The sequence below is a fragment of the Schistocerca nitens genome, chromosome 1 (genome assembly GCF_023898315.1).
Source record: "Schistocerca nitens isolate TAMUIC-IGC-003100 chromosome 1, iqSchNite1.1, whole genome shotgun sequence".
In the NCBI taxonomy this organism is placed as follows: domain Eukaryota; kingdom Metazoa; phylum Arthropoda; class Insecta; order Orthoptera; family Acrididae; genus Schistocerca; species Schistocerca nitens.
Genome location: NC_064614.1, coordinates 1,013,679,254 through 1,013,690,398, shown reverse-complemented (window position 1 = coordinate 1,013,690,398; position 11,145 = coordinate 1,013,679,254).

The following is an 11,145-nucleotide window of genomic DNA, read 5'->3' as shown; positions in this document are numbered from 1 at the left end:
GACATCATGACATTGCCCAGGAATGGGTGGGTGTCATCAGGTCAACTGTGATGATCATCTTTTCTTTGTTGGAATGAAGAATCCTGTTCTACAACTAGGAGCAGGTATGTGCATCTGCATCAGTTTAAACTGCCAACCAACAGCAGAATGCCTCACAGCTTTTTAGGTAGCAAGGGCAAAATAAAATTACTATTGTCTAGCTGAAGGTACAGGTCACCTACAGGATGATGTAGTTCAAACAAAAGCACATGATTGGAAAATTGCTTCCTGCAGCATTTGCTGGTGAGAAGTGAATGATAAAGGTATCAGGCACTCATTTCATTGCACACTAGAATATCTCCACAACCTGTCTGAAAGACGCTCTGTTGATAAGTGTGTGTATTGCCTCATTTGGTTTTGAATTTACCTGTATTTGATTGGTCATGCAGCAGCATGTGCTGTGCCTCATCAGTCCGGATAATATATCGTGTGTGTGTGTGTGTGTGTGTGTGTGTGTGTGTGTGTGTGTGTGTGTTCTACAGTATCCATCCCTTTTCAACAAATGTTGTTGCTCATGGGATTTGGCTGTACCTGTTAAGGTTTTCTATTAAACAAAATTCAGTTCAACCTTTACACAGTAGAATCTGATGTCATAGATGTAGTGTCTGATACATTAGCACTCGCAATATGGTTGCAATCAAATGTGTTGATACGGTGGATGTAGACAATCATGTGCTGCATTATCACTCCAATGGACAGTGCAAAGTGTGATGACATTATCAGAGAGTCTATCCACCCTAAACAGAACTCGTTGTTTCATAATATTTCATAAAACCTAATGTCAACAGTTATATGCCATTGTTTTGTAATTGGTCTCATTGTAACATTCTTTACTGTTTCAGTTTTTTCCCTCGTCATTGTATTTTCATCAAGACAGACAGAACTTGTTCTTCTGGCTAAAGAATATAGTAACTTCAGTAGTATAACAATCATGAATATTTTTTGTACCAAACTCATGGCATATAAATTTATGATAGTATTTCCCTTTTTAAATCCTCTCTCTCTCTCTCTCTCTCTCTCTCTCTCTCTCTCTCTCTCTCTCTCTCTCTCTCGCGCGCACGCACGCACGCACGCACACACACACACACACACACACACACACACTAGAAATACTCTTCATTTTATACCAGCACTACAAGCCATTTATTTTTATATCTGTAAAAAGAATAAAAATTATACATCTTCTTTGCATATGTATATTCGGAATTGATGTCAAAAAGAGAAAATGAGTACAGAATTTTGTCTTGGTTAGAATAAAATTCTGTATGATCACTTCTAATATACAAAGTCTGTTCAGAAAATTCCAGAACATTCATAATTTCACGCCATTGGTGTGTTGGAGCAAAGTGCAGCATCCCTGCACATGCCCATGTGTAATTCCGGAAATTTCATTGTTCTGTGTCTGTTAGTTATTCTTCAGTGCTGTATTGAGTAGAATGTTGTGTCGAACAGTCTGCAAATTTCGAGATGGCAGAGGTATAGAACAGCAATGCATCTCATTAAATTTTGCTTGAAACTCTAGAAAACCTGTACAGAGACACACCAAATTATACAGGGAGCCTACGGTGACAAGTGCTCAAGCCATACTTGCAGGTATGAGTGGTTCACATGGTTGAAAAATCGTCAGACAGAAGTTAAAGGTGACCCTCCTTCAGGACGCCCTTCAATGTCTAGCAACAGCTCTCATGTCAGGAGTGTCAGCAAAATTATCTGAGCAAAACGAACACTGATTGTCCGAAGTAGTAAAGAAGAATGTAACATCTCAGTTGAAACATCTCATGAAAGCCTGGTACAGCATCTTGAAACGCACCGTGTTGCCACCAAGCTCATCCCACGGGTCATGAGTCAAGACCAGAAATACCTTTGCCTCAAAATCTGTGAAGAGCTTTTGGATCGTGCAGATGAGAATGAGATGCTCCTTACGAGAATCATAACTGGTGATGTGACGAGGATCTACACTTAAGATGTTCAGACCGAGGTTCAATCTTCACAATGAGTTGGGAAAGGTTCGCTAAGACCAAAATAACTTGTCAGGTCAGGTCAAATGTCAAATATTTACTTTGACTTTTTCTTTTACTTTCAAGGATTAGTTCATCATGAACTTGTGTCACAGGGAAAAACTGTTAATCGATGGTACTATCGGGATGTGTTGCGACGCCTGCAAAAAAATGTGAGAAGGAAACAGCCTGAAGTGTGGCGAGACAATTCAAGGCTCTTGCATCACGATTTGCACCCACACATTCGTCTCTGTTGATGCATTGACTGTTGCATAGAAAACAAAATCACTGTGCTGGCTCATCCTCCATACTCTCCAGACCTGGCCTGTGGACTTGTTTTTACTTCAAAAGTTGAAAACCCCATTGAAAGGACAAAGATTTGTGACAATGGAAGTGGTAAATGAAAATTCGCAGAGGGTGCTTCACGCAATCAAGCAAGAGGCGTACCAGGGCTGCTTCCAGAAGTGGAAGTGGCTTTGGGAGTGGTGTATCATTTGTGGAGGGCAGTATCTCGAAGGAGACCGTGCACAGTAAGTAAAAGGGAAGCATAGAAAAATATTTTGGACAAAGCTCCAGAAGTTTTTGAACAGACCTCATACATCTTAGTCATAGTAATACCACCCTTTTCAAGAAAGGTTTTATTGTGCAGGAACAAAACTGTGACATAGTTTGATTACTTAAATAAAATCTGTTTCTGAACTGTGTATTTTTAAAGATCTGTGTCATATATGCTGCAGTACTTTTTCCATACAGTCTCACAGTATCTCGGTTGTAATTCTTTATATTGACCACATAATGGCTTAAATAAGTTAGTAAGTTTATTGTGTTAGCCACCAAGATTTTAATGATATACTGTATATGTACAAAATCAGTGTGTAGGTATATTTTGTGCCCTAGTATTGTACATATCATATGTATCAGAAAAGATTTGTATGAACTAGTAAGTAAATTATTTTTTTACAACATACCTTCTATCTTAATACCTGAATCTTTGATTGGAATATTCCAGCCTGTATATGGTTACTTCAGTATTCAGATGAAAGGTAATTTACTCAGACCATACTGGAACAACAGAAATGTGATATATCTAATTCAGACAAACAAAGGACAGTATGACAATTTTAAGTCTGTTGTCTTTCTAAGTCATTTTCATTCTATTTTTATCTTATTATTATAATTACTTTTGCTACATTTTCCATCTTTAGGTTGATGTGGTTTGTAAGAATCAGTCAACATGAACTATGGAATTTTTTCTTCAATAATGTTGCAGTCAGTGATCTTTATTTTCCATTTTGATTAGTACCTAGTAAAAACAAACTCGGTAATTGAATATTTGCTTTGTTCTGTATGTACCAGTTTGTTTTTTGATGTAGTCCTCTATTTCACCCTTTAATTATTGGGTTAATTGAAAACATTGTTGCACTTACATCAGTACTTTAAATGAGGGGATTATACTTAGCTTAATTGATGCATATGACTTGATTACTGTAAAAAATAAAGCTTGCTTGAAAATCTTAAAACACTTTTGGGAGCACTGTGTATGTGTGTTATGTCCTTGGTTAAAAATACCAAAGTTGTTTGTTCATGCCAGAAGGCATGTCATTTTATCATAGCATCTGAATAATGATACATCATTATTTCTGTAAAACACCTGTTATGTATAATGCCCCTCTCTCTCTCTCTCTCTCTTACTGTTTATATGTGTGTGTGTTTCTTTTTTTTTTTGTTACATGAAAAATGTTCCTTTCTCCTTCTTCACAGAAATACAGGAAGGATGTAAAACATTTTCTACAAAGGATGTTCTTTTATCTTCAGAATTTTCTTGTGGTCCGAGATATGCTTGACCATATGTTGCAACAGGAAGCAGAGTATGAAGAAATGGAACATCATAATACAAAAGCAAAATCAAGTGAGTAATTTTACAATTGTGGAAAAATTAAATTGACATATTGCAAGCATTTATCAGTTTATTAACTTTTTATACCAGGGATTCATAGTCATGTAGAACTTTATAAAAAAGAAATCATATTAACGCCAGTGACTGTAACACTTTCTTTATTTCACGATTGCAATTTCGGCTTTAGGCCATTATCAAGTGAAGCTGAAAAATACAGAATGTTTTTAAATTATTTAACAAAATCGTTAATGTATCTTGATATTAGGCTGATTATACAGAATGAAAAATGGAATTGCATAAGCATGTTACTTACATGTTATGGCTATTAGGCCGTATCAACCTAAAATGAACGGACACATTTATATGTCATTGTCATTACTATTAAATACATTGGTGAAGCTGTTACATAGTGCGAGCACACACATCCATATGTCAATAAAACAACATAGTCTGTAGACACTCATATTCGTTAGCCCATCACTAGTCACATATGCACTAAACTGCAGCGGCAGATTACTGTTTACAGGCTGCTAGTAGCCATTTTGGCACGTAAACAGATTACAGATATTGCTTTGCTCTGTGTGGAGCGCCATTGCTGTCCAACGACTGTACTAGGAAGCATAGTGTGTGCCCTTGTGGTGCCACTATATCATCTTACTTAACATATTTTTATGTATGAAGTATTAAAAATAGGTTACAAAAGCAAAATGAGGATAATGGAATGTAGTTGTATTAAATCAGGTGACGCTGCGGGAATCAAATCATGAAATGAGACACTTAAAGCAGTAAATGAGTTTTGCTGTTTGGGCAGCAAAATAACGGATGATGATTGAAGTAGAGAGGATATAAAGTGGTTACTGACAATGGCAAGGAAAGTGTTTCTGAAAAAGAGAAATTTGTTAAAATTGAGTTTAGATTTAAGTGTCAGGCAGTCTTTTCTGAAAGTATTTGTTTAGTGTGTAGTCACATATGGAAGCAAGACATGGACGGTAAATAGTTTAGACAGGAAGAGAATAGAAGCATTTGAAATGTGGTACTACAGAAGGATGCTGAAAATTAGATGGCTAGATCATGTAATTAATGAAGAGGTACTGAATAGAATTGGAAAGAAGAGGAATTTGTGGCACAGCTTGACTAGAAGAAGGGATTGGCTGGTAAGACACATCCTGTGACGTCAAGGGATCACCAATTTAGTATTAGAGGGAAGCATGGAGGGTAAAAATTGTAGAGAGAGACCAAGAGATGAATACGTTGAGCCGATTCAGAAGGATGTAGGCTGCAGTAGTTACTCAGAGATGATGAGGCTTGCACAGAATAGATTAGCATGGAGAGCTGCATCAAACCAGTCTTTGGACTGAATACCACAACAACAACAATTCTATAACACGTTAAATTATCTACTTACAGATTTGAAGTATTTTACTAAACTATGTTCTTTTTACAGATAACCTGAAGGTGGCAATCACAGCGACATAGGCCTATAATAATAAACAATATAATCACACACAGGATTGTCTTTAGTCTCATAATGTAATATATTGTTTAACTCACTAAAAAATTTGTTAAGATACTGCTCCCACTAGTCAGGTTGCAGTTTTTTTTTAATGAAAACAGTCTCAGTTGAAATATTTTTATATGTAATAGAAAAAGCTTCATCTGTCAATTGCCGCCGAAAGGCTTAAATAAGAATAAGGCATCTGGGTATAACATCCAGTTCTCAGATGTTTTATCGGATATATGAAAGACCTAAATGGGAAGTAAAAGCAGAAAAGTAAAATTAACCAAGATTAATGGTAGGTGGCGGAAGCAATGGGAATCTAAAATAGATAAAATGTCTTACCAATTAGGTACCTTATATGTACTGAAGCAGACTCATCATGGTATAGCCGCCATGTGTATGACGTATGAATGTTGAGCAGAAAACTGTTGGCTCAGCAATTTGGTCCAACACAATAACAGCTGACTGTGAGGCATGTGAGTGGATATGCCACGCTAATATGACGGGTATGGGCTGGATTACGTAAAGACTCAAACTAACTGCATTACTTGATTTTGACATTAAACAGAGTTATCCTGGTGAATGGGCTGCCATTTCTAATGTAGCCATCCAATTGTTTCAAGAGAATTTTCAGGCGATGTAGTTGGTACAGCAACATGTCACCACATACCATTGGTTATAATCGGATGTCATTAGAATAAAAATAACATTTATGCTTGCATATATAAATAAAGGGTCCAGGGTTCTTCATTATAAAATAATAACCTTGACAACATTCATATGTATCTCCCAATTTATTGTTTCCAGATGCAACAGATTTTTTTACAAACAACAAACAATAAGTTGAATGTTTGACAGTCAGATTTTTAACGTAACTTGATTTTCTATGCAAAATTTCGTAATATATAAATTTTGAAAATTACTTTTTATATTTGCAAACTGGTGCTAAAATTATGTTATTTGGAACATCCAATTATTTTATGAACCATGTTAAAGATAACTACGTTATGTCCTGTTTACATTTTCAGTAATAAATTAATCACGACATTACACCGTGTTTGTCTAGCACTTTCCATCCATTAATTTCATATAAAAATTAACTCTCTCTCTCTCTCTCTCTCTCTCTCTCTCTCTCTCTCTCTCTCTTTTCTCACTGATCACAGGCCCTGTAGACCACGCATTGCATCAACGATCTGCTTCCAACGCCTTCTATCTCTCACAGCCTCTCTCCACCCTGCGGAAATTCCTAATGCTGCAATGTCCTTCTCTATGTCATCTTTCCACCTTGTACGAGGTCAGCCCAATGGTCTTGTTGCCTGGAGAGTTCCTTCAAATGCTTTCTGGGTGATTCTGTTGTTTTCCATTCTGGCCACATGTCCAGCCCATTGCAGTCTCCTACTTTTTAATTTCTGGACGATAGTGGGTTGCTTCATTAACTGATAAATTTCATTGTTCTTTCGAATTCTCCATACAACAGTCTCCAACACAGGGCCCCAGATTTTTCTCATTACTTTTCTTTCAAAAACATTCAGTTTTTCTCTTTCATTATTTGTAAGCGTCCAGCTTTCTGAAATGTACAGTACTATATGGCAGAGAATGGTGTTGTATATCTTCATCTTTGTGGTGATTGACAAAGCTTTACTTTTGAGTGGGTTGATTAGTGAGTACAGACATCTTGACCCTGAGGCTATTTTTTTGTTTATATCCATTGTTATGATATTTTTACTGTTGAAACGTGATCCAAGGTATTTAAACTGGAGAACTTCTCTGAATTTAGAATGTTAGTCAATTTCAAAGTAAGGATTTGTGTTTATGACTCAACCTATTTCCATATATTCGGTTTTCTCTTGGTTAATCAAAAGCCCGATTTTGCTGGCACTGTGCCTGAGAGATCTGTACATGTCTTTCAGTTCATCAGTTTCATTCAGCAACACTATATCATCTGCATAAGCCAGGAGTTTTACTTCACTGTGTTCGAATCGGAGACCATTGTTTAGATGTAAATTACTCTCCCGAACCACTTTCTCTAATGCAAGGTTGATGAAGAGGGCTCATGAAAGAGCATTTCCCTGTTGTAAGCCTGTTTTAATTGGAAAGGTGAGGGATATGGATCTTCTGAACTTCACTGCTGCCTGGGAGCCATCCATGCACAGTTGTATCATCCTAATGATTTTACTGGGTATACTAAATTCTCGTAAGGTGTTATACAGGCTACTTCTGTGGGTGCTGTTGTAGGCTCGCTGGAAGTCAATGAAGAGACAGTGGATGTTTTTGTTAAATTCCCAGTATTTCTCAAAGATCTGTCATATAGTAAACAAATTATCAGTTGTGGAGCAGTTTGTTCAAAATCCAGCCTGGTAATCTTAAATAATGTTTTTCGCATAAGGTTTAACTTTTTCCAGAATGGTCATTGACAGGATTTTGTATGTTATGTTCAGCAAACTGATCCCTCTGTAATTTCCACTTTCCATTCTGTTTCCTTTCTTGCGTATGGGACAAATTATTGCAGTTTTCCAATCTTCAGGCAGCATTTCAGTTTTCCAGATCATTGTGATAAGGTTATAAATTTCTTTGTGTAGTTTGCTTCCTCCCTCTTTTAACATCTCTGCTGATATCTGGTCCTCGCCTGCTGCCTTGTTGTTTTTGAGCTTTTGAATGGAGTGGATCACTTCCTGTTTTGTGATTCTGCATTCATCATTATTAATGCTGTCACTCTCAGACATTGCGTAATTGCAGGTTGTCTGCAGATCAGTGTAATTTAACATTTCTGAGAAATACTCTTTCCATCTTTCTAGGATACGTTCCAGCTGTGTTTGATTTTTATCTTTTATGAATAGGTTTTCACTTTGATAACCTCTCTTACTTTTCTTTGTATACTGAAACAACTTCTTTGAGTTTCCATTCCTGCTTTCCACTTCTATAGATTCTAGGACTCCAGTTAGATATTTCCTTTTCTCTGTTCGCAGAACTCGTGCTGTTTCTCTTCTAACTGCATTGAACGTCTCGCTCCTGTCTTTACTCTCCTTATTATGCAGCCATTGCATCCTGGCTTCTTTCCTCCTTCCTACTGCTCTCTGACACTTTTCGTTGACCCATTTCTGTTTCTTCATTTTCTTTTTCTTGCCCAGTGTTTTTTCTGCTGAATCTGTTACCACAGTCTTTATTCTTTCCCAAGCCTTCTGGACACTATTTTCCTCCTCGGCTTCTTGCAATGCTGTAAATCAGTTATTTATTTCAACCACATAGGCTTCTTTAACAGAAAGTTCCTGCAGTCGTTCAATGTCTAAATTATGTTTTGGTGTTGCTTTTGGTTGTTGATTCCAGATCATCTTTATTTTCATCTTTCCTACCACTAGGAAATGATCCGAGCCAATTTCAGCTCCTCTATACGTTCTGACATCTCTTATAAATGAAATGAAACGTTGATGTGTCATAACATAGTCAATCTGATTTACTGTTTTGCCATCTGGAGAGCACCACGTGCCTTTGTGTATACCTTTGTGAGGGAACATCGTCGAGCAAATTCTCATACTCTTTGACAGTGCAAAGTTGATCATTCTTAATCCATTTTCGTTTGTGGTCGAGTGCTTGCTATGTTTTCCTATTGTGGGGATGAACATATCCTCTTTACTTATTTTTCCATTAAAGTCCCCTAAGATAATTCTCATATTTCTTGTTGGAATACTTTCGACTACTCTCTCTAATTCTTCATAGCGCTCATCTTTCTCATCCTCAGTTGAATCGGTGCATGGACATTTATGAATGTTACATCGTACCCATCGTACCACTGGTGTTTGATTGTTATGTAAGACATTCTTTTGTTAATGGGATGGAATTCCTTAACCCAATTAACAATCCTGTTTTAAAAGCAAAACCAGTTCCAAATTCATGCTGTTTTTCATCTCCCCCATAAAAAATGACACAATTATCCTCCGTGTGTGTCCCTTCTCCAAGCTACCTAACTTCCTGTAGAGCTTCAATATCTGTCTTGTATGTTTTTAGTTCATATATAAAAGTCGCTGCTGCAGCTGGTTTATTAAGACTACAAACATTCCATGTCCCAAATGTGTAGTAGTGTTTCTTGTTTCTATCTCGCGAATTCCTGTTCCATAGCCTATGTCCGTTTCCTTTGAATCCATTATCCAAGGCAAATCATTGATGTGAGCCAGTAGGTATAGAATCCCCTGGCCACGTTAAGAGCACTGCGCAGGTTAAGCTTGGTGATCGGGCTGCCACCTCACAGCTTCCAAGCTTGCTGAGTAATATTTTGGATTACCATTTGCTAGGCAGATTACCTTTCCCAGGCTCTGAGCTCTGCCTGCCCCGTAGAGATGCCTTCCATCTCTTCTACTCTTGGAATGCTATAAAAAACATTCTCTTCCAGCATCCAAGCCGTTGGCTTCCTCTTCACTGGTTTTGGTCCGCCCTGGGTATTTTATTTCCCCAGTACCCACCATATCTGGTGAGCATTCCCCTATCCACCACCTGGGGAGGCGCCCGATGGGGGACCAGCAACCCCTCACGGGGTTAATAAAATTAACTACACTGCAAAAGTGACATTATTATACTTTTGACAGTCACATTAGTATACTTTTGACAATGTTGTTTCAACTAATTACAAACTTGTAGATATATTATTACTAATGTGAGTGGTTAAAATTTATGTGCTTCGCAGTGGCACATGGTATTTATTGATTAGGCATATAATTCAAAATTATTTTATGCAACATTAAATAATGAAAAATAAATGTAAAGTGATGTGAAATAAAAATAACAATAATAATAATAATATAGATATATCTTACACTGCAATAATTGAATATCAGTCTTTTACATCCTTATGAAATAATTTCATGGAATACTTACTTCAACAGAGCTGGACTGACAACCACAACATCTGTAAGACAACTTAATGCAGGAAGAGGCCACATTGTTGAGGGCTGAAGCCACAAATAGTGTAGAGTATTTTCTGCAGAAATACTGGTGCAGTGGAATGCAGGAAAGATTAAGGAAGGAAGTACTGAAATCAGAATCATTTAACCTGTGACCAGGCAGTATGTAATGGTATTTTGAAAAATATTTGCATAAGGCCAAATGTTGGAAAGAAGAGGCCCTGCAGACCAACATCTTGAAAGTTTTTAAGAACCAGGTCCCCATAGAGTTCAGAGAGAAGCTGTTAATGCGGTCTGAAGATACTGGAAAATATCTTCCGCTTTTAGACTCTTTGTGTGTGTTAGAAGACAGTCAGCATAATTTTTACAGAAACAGGAACTGAATAAGTTTTCAAGGTACAGATGGTACAGGAGAAAGCAGATGTGACAACTGCTGCGCATGAGGAAGGGGCTACGTGAAAGATGCTATGAACAACGGGAGGTGACCCATCATACCAAACCAGAAGTTACAGAAGACAATTGATCATTAGATGTGAACACAGAATTGTAAGAGGGTATGATAGAGGAAATTGGACAGAAAGAAACCAAGACTGACAGATTCAATTGAACCATGACAACAAGCAATCACACCTAAGGGAAACCCATAACAACCAGACGTGGATGCCCCGCTGGTCTGGTCGCAGGTACCCATGTGGGCTAAAGAAAGATGTAGTTCCCTAGGTACCAATGTAAGATAAGGAACACCATTTGACCAAGTTGCCGTCAACAACAGTGGACAAAACATACAAATGATAGGAAATAGTGGATCAGGGATTAATTTAA